Here is a 22,500-nt window from a genome sequence, read left to right as displayed (position 1 = left end):
GTAGCATCAGCATAGAAGGGAGTGCTATACAACGATGCTTTATACAGTTTGAATCTAACGAACTTGGGCACCACGTTGTTAAGTTTGCAATACTGAAGAAATCCAAGGCCCTGTTCCGCTTTTTCGGAGTCTCTGTGAGTTTTATATATATATATATATATATATATATATATATATATATATATATATATATATATATATATATATATATATATACATATATATATATGTGTGTGTGTATGTATGTATATATTTATATATGTATATATATATATTTTTTCTTGTGTGTGAAGTGTAGATCTAACATTTTTTGTCATAGAGAGTAATGCTAGTTACTTTCATCGGGCCAAGTGTTTGCTGAAGTGATACTGAAAACAGACAAAAAGATGATTGCGATACCTTTCTTCAGAGAAGGAGAAAATGGAGGAGAAAGGACAGTTTACACATGGCTGAAACTCGTCCGTAGGAGGTTTCCGGCAGAGAGAGCCAGAAATTGGTTCGGCCTGATTAGGCGAAGGAGGACTAGGAAGAGGGAGAGGAGAGGGGAGCTTGCGTCATCCATCATGTTTCTGGTTCAGCCGAAAGTCATGCATTTATCGTATATGGCAGAGTGAAGGAAAAATCCTCTTAGAGGGAGGCCAAGCTTATTTTAAATGGGCCCCATTTTGGGCAGTTTGAGGAAGGCAAAAGTGAGCCGAGGTTGGATGAGTCAATGAGAGTACGAGGGAGGAAGAGGGAATATTCTAAACTGAAGGATAGCGATGGGCAGGGTTTGGGCGTTGGTTTGGGGGTGGGGGAATCCTACAACAACACAGGAGATATGCCAGGTCTCCATTAGTTGCTGTAATGTATCATGATGTATGAAGAAGCGACCTACACTCCCCCTCCCGCCCTTACCCCTCCATCCTTCTTGCCTGTCCCATCTTCTCCCTTTCTCCCTCCTTCCCTGCCTCTCTCTCTCTCTCTCTTTCTCTCTCTCTCTCTTATTTTTCTACTACCCACGTCCATCAGGGGGGTGGAATTCATCACACTTGTCAGATGGTTGGGAGAGTGGAAAGCATGCTGGACGATGGAAAGGAACAGGGCGGAGACAGGGATGACGCTATGAGAGAAGAGAGAGATAGTGATACAATAAGAGTTCTATTTACGGCATGAGCTTTGCAGCGTCATTATAACGATGACAATCAGTGTAATTACGTCCGCACCTTTGGTTGGTGTCACGGCTGAATGCAGTGAGCTTTGGAAATGTAATCCCAGTGTGAGTTATATATAGAAATGAAGATGTCAGCGGTGGTCGCTTGTTGAATACAACTACGGTTGCATAATTGATAACCTGACATTAATTGAAAACTTCCCAAATCTGGGGTTTCTGGGTCTTTGGAGCAATACTCCGAGATGCTAACTTGTAGTTTGTAGTATACTTGCATGTGAGCAAAATGAAAATGGTGTATAAACAGATTCACACATATACTTGCACTTTTAAATTGCCTGTAGTTGTATAACACTAGCGTAAACTGTGTTCAAATTCTGAAATAGAATTTTATGTCTGTTTTTGTGTACTTTCAGTCATTATCTATCTATCTGTATATCGACCTATCGATCTATAGAGAGGGACCTGGCAAAACAGATACTATGTGAGTTAATTCTATCATTCTGGCTAGAGAGTAAAGTCACAGAAGATTGGGGAAGACATATTATTGTGCCACTTTATAAAGGTAAAGGTGATTCTGCTAAGTGCGAAAACTACAGAGGTATAACACTCATATGTCATGTAACAAAACTTTATGAGAGAATTTTAGAAAAGAGGGCACATTGTGTCATTGAACCTCAGTTAGGTGAAGAACAACAACATGGATACAGAAAGGATAGAAGCACATCATATCTCATATTCACCTTGCGACTTGTCATCGAAAAATCATAGGAATACAATAGGTCACTGTATATAGCTTTTATTAACCTAGAAAAAGCATTTGACTCAGTACTTAGAAACAAATCATGGAGTAGTTTGGGAAAGGTGTATGGACTGGGTGGTAGGCTAGGGGATGCAATAAAGAGCACATACGAACCAAGCGTAATGCACAAATGATAAATGGTTTAGTGTAACAACGGGTATCAAACAACGAAGTGTACTTTCTCTACTCTTGTTCATCGCTTACATTGACAAAATTATAAAGGACTTGAAAGAAGGAATTAACATTACAGGAGACATTATACTTTTTGCAGATGATGCAGCTTTTTGGACATACGACCAAGAGGAATTAGGAGCAGCACTGGTTTGCTTAAATGATTGTTTAACAGAAGCGGGACTAGAATAATATAGGAAAAACAGAAATATTAAGAGTCAACAAACAACCTCAAGCTCCAACAAACATCATGATAAGGAATACAGTGATCAAGGACACCGACTCATCCAAATTTCTAGGATGTGTGTTTACAGATAAGGGCGTTAAGAACAGAGAGGAAATCACTGAAAGAATAAAGAAATATAACAGATGCTCTGGAGCTCTTTATCCAGTGATGAGAGATGCGTATGTACCGAGAGAAGTAAAGAAAGCTATATTAGAGAGATAGGTAACACCAATAATGGCATACGGATCGGAGAGCCGGACAGTGACAAGTAAAGACAGAAGTAGGGTCCGAGCCTCAGAGATGAAAAGCCCGAGAGCAATAATAAGCAAAACAAGGAGAGATAGAATGAGAGATGAGAATGTTAGGAGAGCAGTAGGAGTGGCACCTGTGATGAACAAGATTGAGAAGGGACAGCTTAGATGGCTGGGCCATCTAATGAGAATGGATGCAAATAGGATTGTAAAGAAAAGATGGAACTGGATATTTTGAAGGAAGGAGATCGAGAGGCAGACCTTGTAAGCGCAGGAAGGATGGAGTGGAGGAGATCCTGACAAAGCACAACATGCCAACAATCAAAGAGCTTAGAAGGAGAGATGGAATATTTGAAGACAGAGGAGACTGGGAAAGACGACTGACCCCACTGGCAGGCTGAAAGCCTGCCTGGGAGTGGAAGTGAGATTTGATATATATATATATATATATATATATATATATATATATATATATATATATATATATATATATATATATTATATATATATTATATATATATATATATATATATATATATATATATATATATATATATATATATATATATATATATATATATATATATATTATCCTCTTATTATGCAGACTGACCCTCTAAAGATCTAAGGCAATAGTTTAAGACCTATCGAGTCTCTTGGTAATTACTCTAGCTGCTGGTTTGTGCTGTTTTTGCGTGGCTAATTAAAGCGTCCCATGGTCCTCAATGCGCGCTAACGAAACTTGGTAATTACATAATTTTACTAATCGGATGGAATCAGATAAATTGAAAAGCGATAAACTATGCTTTTACTAAACATCTTGCCACCTTTACGTCAATATGAACGTCCAGTGATTAGCTGAATGATTCCAGTGAAATTAATCATATTTATTGTGATGTGCCTATTTTCTTCCAAAGATTTAGTAAACTAAATGAACTGATTTCTCTTAGTGAATTATCCGAGAATTTATTTTCCCTCATCTTGTTTTTCATTTTGATAATTTGGTAAATTTCATTCTTCCAGACAATTTTTGTCTCAACGTATATATATATATGTTCTGTGTTGACTAAGTTTATTCTTGCTGGAAACCATTTGATAGGAGTTCATTTCCTTCGACTTGCTTTTTCTTCTAGCATTGCAAAGCAGTTTTATTCCTCCAGTAAATTAATCTCTCAACGTGTGGATTCGTTATCTTTGCTACGCTGACCCATTTTATTCTTCCAGTAAATCATCTCGTGGAATTTCATTTCCTTCGTCCTCCTTGCCCTTCTGATCTGGACCCTGCGTCCCGCAGTGGAGGCGCTGTGATGTAATCAACAGGTCACTGAAGACTTGCTTAATGTACAGCACTCGCCGGCACTTCAAACCCCTTTTTCCCCACAAATTTAACACTTAACACTAAATCCCCCTTAATCCCCATCAACACCGACGCCTCCCCCCATCATCACGATCCTAATCCTCCTATTTTCCCCCCAGCATCTAAATCCCCTCTTCCACCCTATCGACGACGGAATATCATGGCATTATCCCTCACAGAACCTCTAATTTCAAAATCAATTTTGGGTTCCTGTCCCTCTGATCTTAGATGCTAATCCCTCTGGAAGACAGAGGGACGAAGAGAAGGAAGTGGAGGGAAGGCTGTGGTTTCCTCTCTCTCTCTCTCTCTCTCTCTCTCTCTCTCTCTCTCTCTCTCTCTCTCTCTGAATTTTTATGAGCTTGTTGTTCAGTTCGCTTTTGTGTGTATGTTGGTCTGTGTGCAAAGAGAGGGTAATTTATACCAGTCTACTTTCTCTCTTATTCGGTAATAGTACGGATTCTTCTACATGGCATAAAACAAATTTATCTTGATTATTCCTGGACAAGCTTATTCTTCCTTATGTCAACGAAAACTTTGAATTATGCATTGCTGTATGCAAAAGCGTCATTCACGATTTGAATAACAGAGTATATAACTGGATTTCTGTGGGAAGAATCTTTTCTATTTCTTTCTATCTCTCTTACTCTTGATTTTTGGCTTTGGTAGAAGTATCTTCATTGCGTTCCTGAACAGCATAGCTGTAGGATAACTGTATAAATCGTTCTTGTGGTTCAGTAATTAAAATATTATTGGCTTTTGATGGATATTCAATACATCCTTAGGTAACTAATGTATGATTTTATGTTCTATTTATTTTAAGAGACCTGCTTTTATCCTCCCATGTGAGATGAGTAATTTACGCTTTTTGGGACTGATTTCAAATACAGCCTTTGTCTGCAAAGATTTCTGACAAAACAAGTATGTCTTTGTAGGCCATTCATTCATTTTATATATAGAGGTTCATCAGGAGGCTTATAAAACCATCATTATATTTCTGTTTGTCCCTTGTCTTTTGTTTGTATGTGTGTCCTAAGATAATGTTTGCAATGTTGAAAGAATTTTGAAAGTTAGAATTACTATCAGCATCTTTTGACCATAGGCCAAAACGGTCTTTGAAAATGATCACAAATCAGTTTCTTTCTCAGCAGATCTGTAAATTCAGAACATTCTCTGATGTATTCACTGTCCAGGTATAATTTAATGACGATTATGTGTAGCACTCCGCACTTAACATCCAATTAGCCCTCTACGTTTCCAGATTTTCTATGCTCCATTTCTTTATGAAAATGAAAACTTCATAATTTATAGGCATGACCAAAGCACGTCTTATGGATTTGTAAATTAACAAATTATACAGTGATTGCTTTCCTTACACCTTCCAGACTTGCTCTTGCCTGTTTCACTGATAGGGCAACAGATATACTTCCTCTCAGAACTGTTGTGTTGCTCTAAGCATTGCTCGTTTAATTTCGCTCCTATTTTTACTAAATTACAGTCATTACTTTCTTTTTTTTCTAGAATACTTCAGAAATTTCTGTTAAGTCCCGATTGAATAACCCACTGGATAAGACCTATTGTAGTGCCATTTGGTTGTTTGTTCTCTTGTCTAGCAATATTTTTTCCTTCACCTTCATTGTTAATCATTCTGTATGTGACCGTCTTAAGATTTCAGAGTATTCATGCAAAGGTAAACGTATAATTTTCTTTTAGAATCATTCATCGTTGATTATTGCTGACGGAAATGAAATGACCACTTATGGTAATTTTAGTAATTAAATCCTTGTGTGGGTTTTTAAATTACTTTGCCGATACGAATTTTCATGAAATAATTTGTCTTCAACATGAAATGCGTCATAACATCAGAGAAGACCCAGTCATTAATCTAAATTAGTGTGTTTATTGAATATTTAAGTTTAAAAGAGTGTAATGGTTAATTGGTTAGCCATATGCATTCTCTTTACTTCTAGGTATCTGTCGCAGTCGGTATCTCATTCTTTAATCACTGCTGTTGTTGATATCTAAAGTTTTATTTTGTTTTACAATGGACTTGTAACTATCACCTGCAAATATAATATAACAATATAAATTCAGATGCTTCCAATTGGCGTTCTTATATGGAATGTGTTTTGTAAACATGTAACTAATTACATTGTTCATCTGGTTTACTTCGTGGAGTTCCGAAATATTTGATTCTTAATTATTTCCTATAAAATGATTTCATTAGGGAAAAAAATATAAAATACGTGTCTAGCTTTATATGAATAAACTTATTTGCTCAAATACATGCCTGTAAACATACATGCCTGCGTATGTTTACAGTCTTGTTTCTAGCCAACAGCTTTACTCATCAAATAATCACAGTTGCGTTATAAATAGGTGATAATTGTCTCGTAATGGCATATGGCCATCTGAATCATATATTAACCTTATCATTCTTTGTTGTATTTACGCTGATCCTTTGTTGCATCGGAAGGTAATATCTTTGCTTCTGACAGGTGTAGAGATTTCCCACAACAGACACGGTTATTCCCGTAGCTAGAAAGGTCAGTTTTCAGAGATTAGTAATGTCAACGGTTCTACGAGCGGGTTGATCGTGTATGTGCGTCTGGGTGTTACGTCTCATCATCATCTCTTTGACGAACTGATCTTATAGCTTATGCATAGTATATTTATACTTATTATCATTAGGAAGTCTTAGCTTGCCATACGAATGTCCGGAAATACTCCCAGGTTAGTAGTCAAAAGATTTTTAAGTTTTTAATAGTACTTTAAACTACGAAATGCAAAAATGCGGCAATATCCATTGCAGTTGAAGAGTATAATATCTGGAAGGTGGCTTTCTTTATTTAATACCTTTCAGTTCTTATCAGTCTCGTCCGTAACGTCGGCCTCTGATCTTGGGTGACGGTCAAGGATATTCATAATAAATCTGTTTTAATAGACAACACTTGTAGTGCTGCTTTTGTGCCATTTCAATATTCCAGTGTTTTTGACATTCATACGATAAATAGCAAAATCTGCAATCGCTATGATTGTGGCCTGATATCTCTGAATTTTTTTTAAGCATTCCTTTGTCATTCTGACTGTTGTTATAAAGGCATATTTACCTTCAGGAGAACTTGATAGGCAAAGAAATGAGTGAATTTTTAATTTTAAGCATAGTATGTGATTAATGATGATGCAATAAAGAACGGTTTTGGGTTTTACCTTGAGGAAAATTTCATTTCATCGATAAAGTGAGGTGAAATTTTATCAGGTTATGGAGATCTCTCTTAAAGGGACGTATACGTCCTTTAATATTTTCTAATGTTATTTACCGTGTTATAATTAGATTGTGCTCGGGATGAACACATTATTTGTCGCCCCTAGTATAATCACGATGTAGCAAACTTAATTGCCATTTTGTAGATCCTTTGAGTAATTGATAGCCTTATGTATTGAATATTATTTAATAGATATATTTTAAAACTAGACGTTATTGAACATAAACGATAATAAATTGTTAGAATTTAGTGTATAGGGGTGGACGCGTCTAGATAAGTATTGTGCTTGTTAGATGTAATGGATATTTTTTCTTACCTTCATAATATGGGAAAATTGTGCGATGTTCAATTTATTCTTTTTTAGTTGTCCGTTTGTTAGTCATTTCTTTGACTCTGCACTTTAGTTTTGTAATTTTTAAAGACTAAAGCCTTTGCTTTGTATTTCGTCCTTATTGCTTTGACCTTGTAATTGTTATTATTCCTGTAATGAATTATAATTGTTGTAATAAAATGAATAATTCTTTCGATTTTGGTATATTTGTAGATGGCGTGTATATGCAGCCTATTGTTAAAGTAATTCAGTTGAATTCGTTAGCGGGCATTTTGCTAATAAAATGTGTAAGAAAAAAAAAAGTTTTACGGCGGAAACTTTACAGTACCTGAAAACCACCTTTGCCAGCCCTAGATGTTGACATAAGGGCTTTCCAGTGCTGTCCCCCTCTTTTGTACGCGGAAGGAGTTTACCGGTCATTAGCTACGTCGTTAACAGAGTACATCTGTAGTTTCCACCCGGAGGTATAATGCTTAGTTTCCGCACGGGTATAGTATCCCTTCCCCTACCCCCATGTCCTTTCCCCCAGTTCCTTTAAATACTGTATATCATAATTTTACGTTTAGAGCATGGCTGTGTTTACCTCCTTTTGTGGTCACGTTAATGAACAAACAGCTTCTAATGACGTACAAACACTCCACCCTCTCCCTCCATTACACTTAGATTTAAAAGCCCTTCAGTACACAAGTTGATGAGGCCTCATGATGTTGATATATACACATATATAAATCGTCAGTGATCTTTTACCGCGTGTTTGAGTATGTCAGAGAGAAAGTTTTATTTTCTAAATGAGGGGAAGTATCCCATACAACAGGATGAGAGGTTCGACACTTGTTTGCCGGTCATTCAGAGCGAAAGTGATAACATTGTTTTTTTCGACAACAGCTTCACCGCTGCGGATTTTACTAACAAGAAGTTTTATCTTTGGTTTATCAAGATTTTCATGTTTTTTATTGTTTGTTACAAGTGCATTGACAGGTGCCGTGACACTTTTTTGTCGTCGCGTAGAAATGGACATATCAATGATCTCTTTAATTTTCAACATTTTTGCCCTAACCAAGTTTGACAAATTTCAGTATTCTGTAATGATTCATACACATAACACATATTACACACACACACATTATATATACAGTATATATATATATATATATATATATATATATATATATATATATATATATATATATATATATATATATACATATATATATATATATATATATATATATATATATATATATATATATATATACATTATATATATATATATATTTATATATATATATATATATATATATATATATATATATATATATATATATATATATATATTATATTTATCTGTGTGTGTGTCGTAAAATCAAGGACATCTTAACTCCTAGCTTTTCTTGCAAAGCAAAAATTTCCGTACACTACGATGCGATGGTGAGGGTGGGTATATTTAATGTTTAGTAGAATATTTCTAAATTATCCAACTTATGTACGTAGCAGGTGATGAAAATTAATATCTTCCCTCGCAGATTAGTGGGCTAAGCGGCACCTTGACTTAACAGCGAGTGTATATTCGAAGGCCCCAAGCAGAAGGAAAAAGTTTACTATTTTGTTTCCCTTTCGGATCAAGGCGTCCAGTGGTCAGCGCATCGTAAAACTTCAGCAACCCGACAACTTAAGATGTCACTGTGGTTGTTAAAATAAACACTTTTTATTTGCCGTTTATCAAAGTAAAATTCTCCGCATCAAATGACAGAATTCAGAGCACCGTTTATATCAGGTATTTTTGTGGAAAGGCGGTCTCGGGTTACACCGAAGTACTTTAAAACAGATTTGTAATGCTTGGGGAAAGTGGGGTGCCCATGTATTAGTTTTCCTAAACAAATAGTGTGGTTTTAAGTAAATATATTTTTTCATTTTACTAAGACCACAGTAGCAAGAACAAAATAACCTTTCGGCTGTAATTGCTCTACATAGCACACAAAAACATGCAGGTACCCATACTTTTGCACTCACACACTTTATATATATAGTTAGAGTAAGTATGCATATATACATATATATATATATATATATATATATATATATATATATATATATATATATACAGTATATATATATATTATATATATATATATATATATATATATATATATATATATATATATATATATATATATATATATATATATATATATATATATATATATATATCTATCTCAAAAAGCATGGAGTAGGCGACGACCAGCGTGACAATTAACTGCAACTTATTTCATTATTTCAACGTTTCGTAATAATTTCTTTATTAAATCATCAGGGATCTGTTGATTAATGAATAAATAACTCAAAAAGTTACTGTAAAAACTTTAAAAATCACAAGACAACAAAATTCACCAAATACAATACAGCTAAAAACACAACAGAACTAAAGACCACTAACCAACCTTAAGTGGAGAAAGCAAAAGGCAGAATGCTCAAAGAGCAAGTTAACTTAGGTAAAGTTGAGTAGAGGAGGCCTGGGTATTTAACTGGGGGAGTAGTTTTTTGATAAATAGTTCCAGATTGGAGAGCCTACAACCAGTACGAGACATGTCGGATCCACTTGGAGGTTACTGAGGGTCAGAATCGACTCCCATAGGGGAATAAGCTTTTGTACTGGTTGTAGGCCCTCCAATCCGGAACATTCTAGTATCAGAGCTCATTCCAAATTTTGTAAAACTAACTCTGAAAGAGGTGATTTCATCATAATAGGCCAAACAGCAAATCCTCACTTTCTGATACGGAAAACGACATGACACACACACATACACACATTTAGATAGACAAATAGATAGATAGATATGCAGACCAAAAGAATGAGAGACAATTTAAATCGGCCGATCTTCTTGTTGAAGACCATTTTGCGCGGGGGGAGGGGGCGGTTGGTGGGCGGGGGCGGCGATAACAAGAGTTCTTGACCAGTGTTATCTAGAAAGATTCACCCCCCCTCCCCGAAGCATTTGGTTCAAGGAAAAGTGAGAGAGTGATCGTAAAAAATAAGCCCACGAAGATCTTTTGCATATTTTACTCCAAGGCTTTCTCAAGACCTTACTTACCACAGAAATAGAATGTTATATGGAAGATTGGGTTTTATATATGTAAAAAGAACGTATTTATAGCAGACAAAAAGCCAGCAATTTTGTCATAAAGATTTAGCATTCGGTTCCCCGTCATACTTAAACCTGAATTTTAAGCCTCTCTTGAGCATCAATACTAATAACTCCTGATTGAATCGTTTATAAGTCGAGAAACCCAGTAAATACAATTTGTGAATAAAATTTTACATTCTTATAATTTTAGCAAAATGTTGCAAGTTTCTTGGAAGCAAATGCATGGTTTACTCTTTAGAAATATCGCACCTTGAACACCATATACAGTATATAACGCCTTCTCGAAAACTGTTGGTTGAATATGAGTACGATGAGCTCTTTTTGTAGAACCCATATTCACAGACAGAGGTAATTGTGGCGCAGTAACTCTTCTCATTGATGAGGAAAAACTGATACTATTGCTATAACTGAAAAGAGGAAAATGAGACAGACATAAGAATTTTATTATCTATGTCAGTAATGAACATGACGCTACCTGGGAAAATGAAGCCTGTCGCTTTCTCTACATAAGTTTGTAGGGAAGCAGAAATAAAACCTTAGGATGAAAGCGAAGTGAATGTAATTTGAAAGTGAGAACCAGTTGTTGAGGAACCGGAAAGTTGTATCGAATTCGCACACAAAGTTGGAGGAGCTGCTGCCGAATTAGAAGAGCACATCAGTCTTCTTGTACGATTATTCCATAACACGTTTCTGTTTATTTAAGATTGTATATTAATGGATGATGTGCAGAAGTGAATTCATAAGTATTTTATTGCAAGGGGAAGCAGGAAAGCCATCTGAATGCAGTGCTGCTTACGTTGCTTTATAGCAGTGGTAGAGCAGAGCAAAACGTCTGCAGCTTACAAACTGAAACATTAATTCTCTAACCAGACGAGGGGGACCAGGCGGTCTTCCCAGATAACCGTTTGAACAAAGCAATGAATTATGTACTCAGCTGTTAGTCAAGTGCTGCGGGTCTGAATTCTGGTGGAATGAGAAAAAAAGAAAAGGAGAGGGGAAAAAACACTAGATGTGAGTCTTCATTACTCATATGCAAGGGAGAACAACATTCATTTCCTTCTAGAAACTATTGACTGAAATCTTCAGAGGGGAATTTGCAGCTCTAATATGACGTGGTTAATTACATTTACCCTCGTTTATCGTTATTAAGAAATACATTAACGCTTCAGTGTAATATAACATTTCATTTTGGTCATCTTCCGTCGGCATTACTGTACTAGGTGTCACCTGTCTTAGGAAGTAACTAAGAGTAGGATTTAGAAATCTACTTGCAAACGAGCATGCTGCTATCCATTAAGACCTCACCTCAGCAACACCTGTTGTTAGTTGGCTATAGCGAGTAGCAAACAGGGTAAAAGGGGGTTTGGGGCCAGGAACCTTATCCCAAACGACACACACACACACACACACACACACACACACACACACACACACACACACACACACACACGTCCCCTACCTTACCTGCCGCAGGAAAACTGACTTGCGCGCACGCTCATTTGTATTTGTGAATATGTATTTAAATGTGGAATTTTAACAGGTTAATTTTACGCAGACATGTTTGTTTGTCAGCCTGCTTAACATCGTCGCCTTCTGACTGACTGCGTATCTCTTCAGTTATTTGTCTGGTTATCTATTTATATGGCTTTATACTCGCGACTTTTTCCCTGAATTTTTGACCCTGATATTTTGCCTGGCGTTTAAGGTGTTTGCTCTCTGACATCCCCTGTAATATCCCTCGGAACTCGAAAACAATAATTATACTTGCGTATTTTTGTTTGATGAATTTTCCTTCTTTTACTTTGGAGATTCGGTCGTCAGTGTTAATTTGAAGGCGCATAAAACTGCAGCTGTATTTACGTTGTTCGACGGCGCAGGGTTTTTTGCTTTTTATTTTTCTCTCCCACCCACCTCTATTTTGAATTCCCTTATGTGTCCGATGTAAAATATTCGAATTGGTGATACAATTAGTGATGGCAAGTGATTTTTTACGACTCAAGGCATTTTTCCAGAATAATTGTTTTTCTCTCCAATGTCAACACATAACACATTTGCTCTCAACATACAGGTAGATTTTTCCAATGATTTTTTTCGTACAATTATTTTGGGGGAAATTTTACTGAGCTTGTTGTCAGAATGTGATGGAGATTACATAGATGTGCAACAATTCATTTTATTATTTTCGTCTGGCGTTTTATTGGAATTGTTCTCTCACTTTTTCCGTCTTGTTGACGTTTGTGTTTTTATTATCGTACACTCATTCCAATTTCTTTTCATGTGTTCTCGTGTGAAAAAAGATTTGTCCTTGCGTAAAATATTGGCCAGGTCACAGATTTTTGTAAAATATCGCTACTGAGAGAGAAACAGCGAACTCTAAATGATGGAAGAAGTGATTTGAAGATTGTAATTGCGAACATTAAATAGTTTTGCACTTTCTGATTGCCATTGTTCCTTAACAGGTTCTTTATCCACAGACACTGGCTAAATCTCAAAACATCCGTCCCTCCATTCTCGTATCGCGCCCGGCATCTCAGTTACAGTACATCGAACATCACTCATCATGGGGCTGCTGAGTGCATACACAGTTTTGAGTTGTTGAAAATATAATATACTTTTTTATATTGATTTTCCAGCAAGCTGCTGGGGTTGCGCGTTTTTAACGCTTCTGGTGCCTGTTGTCACACTTTCAATTATGCTCTATCCCTTGTATCCGGGTTTTCGGTTTATTCTAAATAGGTAGCTAATTTCTCTTGGTTTCATTGATTTGGGATTGTGATTATATATATATATATATATATATATATATATATATATATATATATATATATATATATATCTTTATGTTACAGTCAGCATGCGTAATCAGTCATTACGCGTAATGACTGAAATTTCAGTCATCACGCGTAATGCACTTAGGGACATTTGATCCCCCAGGGCTAGTACTAAACACGGCCGAAATACATTTGACCCCCGGGGACTAGTACTAAACCCGGCGAAACAGTGTAGGTGACTCACTGTTTCGCCGTGTTTTGTGCTAGCTCCTGGGGCGATCAAATGTCCCCTAAATGCATTACGCGTGATGACTGAAATTTCAGTCATTACACATATAATATTTGATTACACATGTTGACTGTAACATATATATATATATATATATATATATATATATATATATATATATATATATATATATATATATATGCTCTTCTGTGTGTGTGTGTGCATATGTGTTTGGGCGTGTGGTGTTTGTGTTTGTGACTGTGTATGTGGCTGGGGTGTATGTATGTATGCATCTTTGTATATACACTATGAATATGTTTCTTTATGTATGGGTAATTTATAATAGTATGAAGTTACTTTGTTCATTCTGTTTACCTAAAATCTGGATAATTAAGATTTTATAGAATTTATTTTTTTGGTCTTTGGTATTACATTTTTACCGTAATAACTGTCGATCACTTACTGTCAGTGAAATTGAATGACCTGTTTTGATTTTGAAGAAACAAAAAAGTTTTCATTTTGGCCTCTCTTTTTGTGCTGAATATTTATCAACCCTATCGGAAGACTTTAAAGAATCTAATGCCTCTTTGTAAGAATAAAGGATTAAAGAAAGTAGATGCAAGTACTAAAGGGTGAAAGAGCACTGACCGCTGGGAACTTGGAATCTCTAGCGTCCTAGACATTGACCTTGATAAGATTAACCGTATTTAATATCAATTTTCAGCTTATTCTCTGATCTTTTATCAAGTTTAGCTTCAGTTACGAAAATGATATACTTACGTGTGTCTGTCCCGAACGCTGAGTCACCGATGAGTATTGTTATCACGTTATCCTCCCACCCCTCCCCTCATTTCCCCATGTCTATTGATCCCTGAATGGAACATCAATATCTTTTGTCCTAATTAGCGATTGTCAAGCCACCAGATCACCATGGGAAGATCAGGTGGCAACTTCAAAATTCTCCCAGAATATTTACTAAAATATTCACCTGAACATCTATAATCAAGTAATCGTGCGTTGTAAGATAGTGTATGGAAGCTGTTTAGTTTTAAGAAGTAAATCTTTTTGCTTTAAGTCTCCATGAAATTGATTTTTTATATAATCAGTTTTCACCGTCGTTCATTTCCTCTTGGATTTCCGGAGGTATTCATACATGGGAATCTTGGTCAGGCAAGAAGAGCTTTTGGGTTCTGCCATTTTTGTCCTTATTTCCGTATCATAATTATGAAGTATACTATGCCTCTTGCATTTGATTAATTAAAATTTGTATGAATAATCGTCTGTTGTCTTGTTTCTGCGTGTGCGCACGCAGTAATATTTTTGGATTGTCACTATTGAAACTGGCGTCAACAGTAATGTATATTAAAAGTAATTATTTATTCGCATATATTTCTTTGTAGGTGTATTTACTTGTTTGTTACTGAGAATGAGTTTCGCCTTAACACACAAACACACACACACATATATATATATATTTATGTATATTTATATATATATATATATATATATATATATATATATATATATAAACAATTGAGTAATTTTGTCTTCAGTGACGATTTGATTAAAAAGGGTATTTGTTCAGTAACTGCTTTTTGCGTCAGGGTATTCCCAGCTCCACCCAACAGTGTTTACCCAGACTTTTAAGGATATCCTACTGTAGTATCCGACTATATGTATGCCCTGAGCGAAAATGGGCTTATACTATCCCTCCGGTGATAGGATGAACGTGTTCTCGACTAATTGGCCCCGAAGGAAAACGGAAAGGGTAGAGGGGGAACTAAAAACAGAATTATTTCACTGTCTACTGCAAATTGCCTAAATGGCAGTTAAATCGTCATTGATGCGAAAAACTTTACGTCAGAATATTTATTCACGTTGAGGAATTCGAAGAGGTATGTTAAGTAGGCAGTTGTTTTTAAGATTGCTATCAGTGAATTATGATACTTTTCAGGACTCATTTCTCTTATCTTAATTTGCATTATTCTTTTTACTACTGGTGTGTTTCGTGTATATATATATATATATATATATATATATATATATATATATATATATATATACATATATATATATATATATATATATATATATATATATATATATATATATATATATACATATATATATATATATATATATATATATATATATATATATATATATACATATATATATATATATATATATATATATATATATAGTATATATGTAATATATATATATATATATATATATATATATATATATATATATATATATATATATATATATATATATACTAACGATAATCATACGTAAACATATTTCGAAAATAATAAGCGAAGTGAAAGTGACAATCGATGTTATCCAGTTATATTAACGCACGGAGGAATAATCGAACGTTTTTAAAATGAGTCATTATGATACGACGTTTTGAGAAATTGCCTGTTAGGTGCGATCAAATCAGTGTCCGTGAGGTAATCATACACCTGAGGGACAGGTGCTAGCCGAAAGTATATTGATTTAGCAATGGATTATTGATTTTTTATACCTAATGCAGTCACCCCATACCTCTTTGGTCTTATATGCATAATTTTCATTTTTTTTTTTTTATCTTTTCATTTTGATATTTTTTCCATTATTCAGTCTTTTGACAGGTTTTATAGTTTCCCCTTATAGTTGTTTGAAGAATGCACAGGTTGACAGTATGCTCGTTTAGTGAAGAAAAATACTCCCCCGTTGGTTAATTACGGGTTGCTGGGCTCATAATGAAGCACGCGTGGTGATTTAAATAACAGTGTCGGGTTCGCTGGGCGTCAATAACGTTTTCTTGTCCGCTCCGTTATTTATTCTTTGTTCTGGCTGGTGTGAAGGTATAATATACTGTTGTTACATTTTGAATAGTCATTCGTATACAGAAAAATAACCGTAACATCATTATTACTTCTACCATAAAATTCCATTTTTTTTTTAGTCCTTCTTACTCGCATTACCTATTACTGACATTCGCCCCGCCGTGGTAAAATTATTTTCAACGCGTTTTTCCTCCTTGCCTGCATATAAATATTTTCTTAAATATATGCTGTCACGGATGAAATATGGTCAATATTCAACAACCGCTCGATGCAGAGGTAACAGAAAAGCCAACCCTTGTTACAGCGTGGGATGAAAAGTGGCCCTACCGCTAAGGCTCATATAAACCCGTTGACCACATTATTATGGACCATCCGGGTTTGGATGACATCCGTTTTTCTTGTCACTCCGAAAAAAAAAGCTCCTTAATTTTGTCCGTCATCTATCCAGGCTGCTGGAATCGGCTAATGTAACATTCTTAATTTTCCTGATTAACCAAACCATTCAATAGGCTTAGATGAGTGCGAATGAGCGTCTTCTAGCTGGTTATGCTGGGGGGAGGGGGGTGGTGGTCATGTTAGATTGTTAGTGGCTGATGGGGCGCCTTTCCTACCATCTATTAGAATGGTGTCACTGCTCTCGCATGCAAACTCTCCTTGTGGTCATCAGTCTCAGACGACAGGAGCATCGATTGTTATATTCATTTAGTTGATTGCGTTTTTTTATTTTTATTTTATGAGAAGATTGTATCGACGGATTTCATGTTATCTGATGTATCGTATTTTAACTGCGTTTTTATTGTCTTGTGTCCAGTTGTAACAATACACAGCATCAAGAGAAATAATTAATGTTGGCCGATGCCAAGTTTACGATATGGAGACTAGATTATTTTTTTCACACAGTTGAAATATATTGGTAATTCCTAGTTAATTCTTTTACGTCTTCATTACATTTTGTAGGGCCGGTCAGTCAGTGTTGTGTAATTAATTAGTGGTATATATCTTAAATGTTGCTACCCATATTACCGACTATTATAGTTCGATAATAAGTTTCTTTTTCTTACTAAATTGTACAAGGTTAGCCTTATTTTTAGACATCGATGTTGCCCGGATCCCTTATGACGCTCTGCAGACGATTAAAATTTATTTCCATGAAAAGGTTAAAAACCATTTTTTGAAAATCATCTTCATCAGGTTACGAGTGGGAAAAAGACCTATAATCCTGCTTTCATTTAAACGAGAAAAAGGAGTTTTGACGACAGCGTAACCATTTTATATTCGCAACCAACTTGCTAGAAATAGAAAGCATATCAGTTCTTTAAGCTAGGACTTTTTTCTTGGGGATACTTAAAGAAACTATTATTATTATTATTATTATTATTATTATTATTATTATTATTATTATTATTATTATTATTAGTAGTAGTAGTAGTAGTAGTAGTAGTAGTAGTAGTAGTAGTAGTAGTGGTGGTATTTGTATTGTTGTTGTAGGTGACTTTCCTTATCAGTAATGATTAATACTTTAATTTTTGTTGCCGTTCTTTGTTTCTTTTATCAGTTTATGAAATTAAAGAGATTTAAATTTAGTATCATCGTTCATTGGGCCTCACTTTTATTACAGATTATAGTCATTCTTTTGTAGAATTTGGAACCAGAATCTTTTTTATCTTATTTTTTTCTATAAAAGAAATTTCCATGTTTTGTATTTTTTTTTCGAAAGTTGAAACTTATTTCGCTAACATATTCCATTGTTACCAGAGTTTCCATTTTTTTGTCTTAAATAGTAATTAAAGTATTACATTTCATTTTCCGTCACCTTTTATTGAGTAGCATTTACGGGAAATTGGTGCTACAGGAGTAGTAAAAGTTAACAGACATATGTTAAAGAAAGAAAACTACATTTGTAAGCGTTCTCATGACTACATGGTATGCATTCGCAGCAAGGAAAGCAGCATTTCTCCAAGCAGCATTCCCTTGATGTGAAAGGAGTATTGGCAGTTCCCTTTTTTTTTCTTTTCCGCTTGGGGCCTTTTATTGCAAATTTGTTTCATTTGCAGCTTTCATTGCCATAAAAAAGGAAGGAAAGCTGTACATGAATGAACGCGAAAGATGTCCAAGGAACCAGTTATAAAAAGGCGAATATTGACAAAAGTACGATGAAAAGACGGGTTGTTAAATCAGCAAATATTTCAGTAACTAAGGCACGATTGTGGACAGTTAAACGATTAAATCAGAAACCTTTATTATTCACAGAGCTGTCCACATAAGAAATGTGATATGCAATCAACCAGTCATCATCACATTGAATGGAAATCGATTGTCATTCTGGCTGGGTCTACGAAAAAAAAAAATGATTAACTGGAAAAAGTAGTCGATACTATTTATCTTCTCAAATTGAATGTAAACACAAGTCCTTTACATTCTTGGTGTCTGTAAAATAGTCGTCATGCGAAATCTACTGCGGTGTATTTATTTCTATATGTGACTGTATTTTCATTTTGATATTTGATTGGGATTTTGTGATGTCCCATTGCATGGTTATTTGATGGCCCCTTCAACGAGGGCCTTTGTAAATCCACCTCTCCTCCTGTCTCACCTCGCACACGGGATACCCATTGAACGGTAGACCTTTGACGATTACCGTTAACAGGAATCTCAGCGTCACTCCCTGCGGGAGATCAGGACCCTCAGGAGCTCGCCATCTTCACCAGCCGACGTGATGCTGTCGGGGCAGCCCGTAGGCGCTACCGTTACCCGGGAACCGTTGGACCCAGTGGGACCCCGACCTGGCGGGGGACTTTGTTTAGAGGAATTTTTACGTCAGGCCAAAGGTAGGGTTAAAGTAGGATAGGGAAAAGGAGAGGGGGAATGATGGTACAAGGATCGTAGACGCGGGAAATAAGGGAAGGAACAAGTTTTGGGGAAGGGGTCTCTGGAAGGAACGGAAAAATCGGGGTGGGAAGAGCAGTCGCTGAGGACGCTGGGGAAACACCAGGTAGAAAGGTGAAGAGCAGGGTGGGAAAATATGAACGTATGGTTCCGACTTAAACCTAAGAGATTACGTGGAGCCTTTTCAATATTTTTAACTAATTTTTATCTTAAAGTGAAATGAGCGGGCAGTTTGTTTAATATCCGTTACCTAGAATTACTTCGCTATTTTTGTATTAAGATGTATGGTAATTTCCAACATTATTTTTATGTAAACTGGATTAACAAATTTTGATAAATTTTTATATCGTTAGTTAACAAATATATACAAATCTTCATGTATCACAGAATTTTATTTTAGTTGCTATTCACCTTTCAGAAGCGTTTTTCTTTCATATTAGATACTCTTTCCAAATAATTCAGGCCGGAGTTTTGGCAACACAACTTACTTGAAGACATGCAAGAACATTTAATTTACACAAGTTAGACCTACTAGTGTTTTATTTATTAAGCTTTGTTTACTCTGATTTCAAAATTCTACAGATATTCAGAGAAATATTCGTAGAACTTACCGAGTATAATTCTCGAAAACTGATTACAAGTATCAGCAGTTCTATCCTAAACCGTTATTTCTCAGCTTTGTTAGCAAGTGCTGGAAACTCCGGTGTTTCTTTTTCAATTAAAAGTAATTTTGATAAATGATATTCTTTTCCATATAACTGTATAACTTTTAAATTCGCCTACATTGCAAATGACGTTTAATTCGGTCTCTTGAAGTGCAGTATCTCTTAATATGGGGCGATTTACAAAGCCCGTATTTACATACCAGTCTTATTTGTCAGTTTTATGTATTACAGTACTAAATGGGAAAGACGAGATCTCCAAAGTTATTCATAGATGATACGACAAACATAATAAAACTATCAGAGCAGCCCCCCTCTCTCTCTCTCTCTCTCTCTCTCTCTCTCTCTCTCTCTCTCTCTCTCTCTCTCTCTCTCTCTCTCTCTAGTACGGTTTGTTAAACTAGTTCGACCCTGAGAAATGAGGAAGTCATCTAGATATAAACTACTAGCTAGTACTACAATATCAAAGACAGTATTTGATGCTGGTATTAGTTTATTCATTAAATAGGAAATTGAAAGCCCGTGCTATGGTTTATGATTACACTTTTGTTACAAGGAATTCTTTTTTTACGTGATAGTAAAAGATGGCGACTGAAAGAATATTTTTTATTACCAAGTCCCCAGACTCCTATTTTCTGGAGAGAGAGAGAGAGAGAGAATTCAGATTGTCGAATGTGTTGGATGAACTTGTTCATCCAAAACGAAAACGTAAAATAACATGCGCTTTAAAAACAAGGATCAGAAACAAATTTTAATTTTCTTGTAGAATATAAAGAATATTGCGAGCGTTGCGTGGCACAAAGAATAATCAGAAGAGACATTTACCTAAATATTGATGGCTAGAGACTAGAATTAGCACCTGCTTTCTGTCTTCTATGCCGAACTAAGGTGCCCAATATACTAATGAAATCCCTATTGTAGATTTTCATTTGGCGAAAAGAATGTGTGCGACGGATACTGAAGCTGAACAGGAAAGGTATTTATTTACAGAGAGTGAGTAGGGAAAATAAATGTGACTGATTAAAATTTCACGGTGTAATCTTTAGACTGAGATGTCACACTTGAAAAAATATTGTTTTGAACTGAAGAATTAGAGAGAATCAGAGAAGCTTTTAGGATATCCACAGGTGGAAATCAACACGCAGTTTCATGGGTAATAGATTTCTACATCAGATCGAGATCGAACCCTGGACCTGCAGTTGGAGGTCTTTGTATTTCATTTGCAAGTCCTGGGTTCGATCCCGATGTGAGGCAAAAATCGATATCTTCAGGTGTTTTCTCTGAATATTATTAACTTAATTGTTGTCCCGAAAATGTTTTCAAAGGAAAAAGAGAAAAGACACACCCAGTTTGGCTCCGAATATCGTAATCACATAGAAACGCGCGCTGGGGAAGCGAGACCGGTAGCGTAGAATAAAAGTCTCGGAGGTAATAGGTAACGTAGCTCAAAATGGTAGCTTTGTATATGCGCCATGCATGATTTACTGACAGCTATCATGAAAGCTCACACGAGACCCTCACTGTGATTGGGTCGGGAGGAATGAGGGGGAAGGGAGGGTGGGTGAAAGAGAATGTTTTTTTTTTCTCCCGTGCTTTTTATTTTTTATTTCTTCTCTTGCGGGGTGGGGATCAGGTACACTGGATGAGGGATAGTTTTGATGGAGCACCTCCTGTGGGTTTAATTTCACCCAGAGGGTACGTTGTAAAGAAAACTCGCATATATTTAGTACGAGGAAGAGAATTCGTAAAGCGTTCATAACTGTAATCCCGTATTATCGCCTTATTTACTCTGGAGATTGCGTAATGTTGGCGTTGGCCCGTTGCTTTATTTCACCACTCACAGTGATTGTTTAATGAACTGTAAGAGTTAAAATACATAAGTAAATTTTATGATTGATTAAAGTGAACACTTTCTTGTGGTTATTTTCAAGTTTATTACTAGCGATTTTACAGAAGATTTAACTAGCATATTGTCAGAAATTCATATCACTAATACAGCAGTATGGAATGTAAAGCATTTACTTGTTATTTAATCTCTGATTCCATTGCTTATATGTCGTTAATTTGTCCTTTATATCCATTTCTCGCAAATTCTAAATGCTTTGTAATTTTGTACAAGTTTGCTACCTAAAAAAAGAGGGATATGATGTATTTCACAATTTTTAAATACGCGATAATTTTGCATAAATATGTTCCTTAGTAAAAAAAAAAAAAGGGTGATATTCGCATAACAAAAAAAATTGGCTTTTAAAAGGGGTAAGCGGATTATGAAATGAATTTTATGATTCCTAATGAGCTTAGTTAGCTGCTATAGAGAATAATGTGACATTGTTTGCCAACACGCCCTAAATGGAATTTCGATTGCGAAAAATAGGGATTAGCGCCCGCTTTTTTCATGATTATGATAAAGTTTTGTTTTGT

This window comes from Macrobrachium rosenbergii, chromosome 51 (assembly GCF_040412425.1).
Source record: "Macrobrachium rosenbergii isolate ZJJX-2024 chromosome 51, ASM4041242v1, whole genome shotgun sequence".
Lineage (NCBI taxonomy): Eukaryota > Metazoa > Arthropoda > Malacostraca > Decapoda > Palaemonidae > Macrobrachium > Macrobrachium rosenbergii.
Note: the sequence above shows the minus strand (reverse complement) of the source record.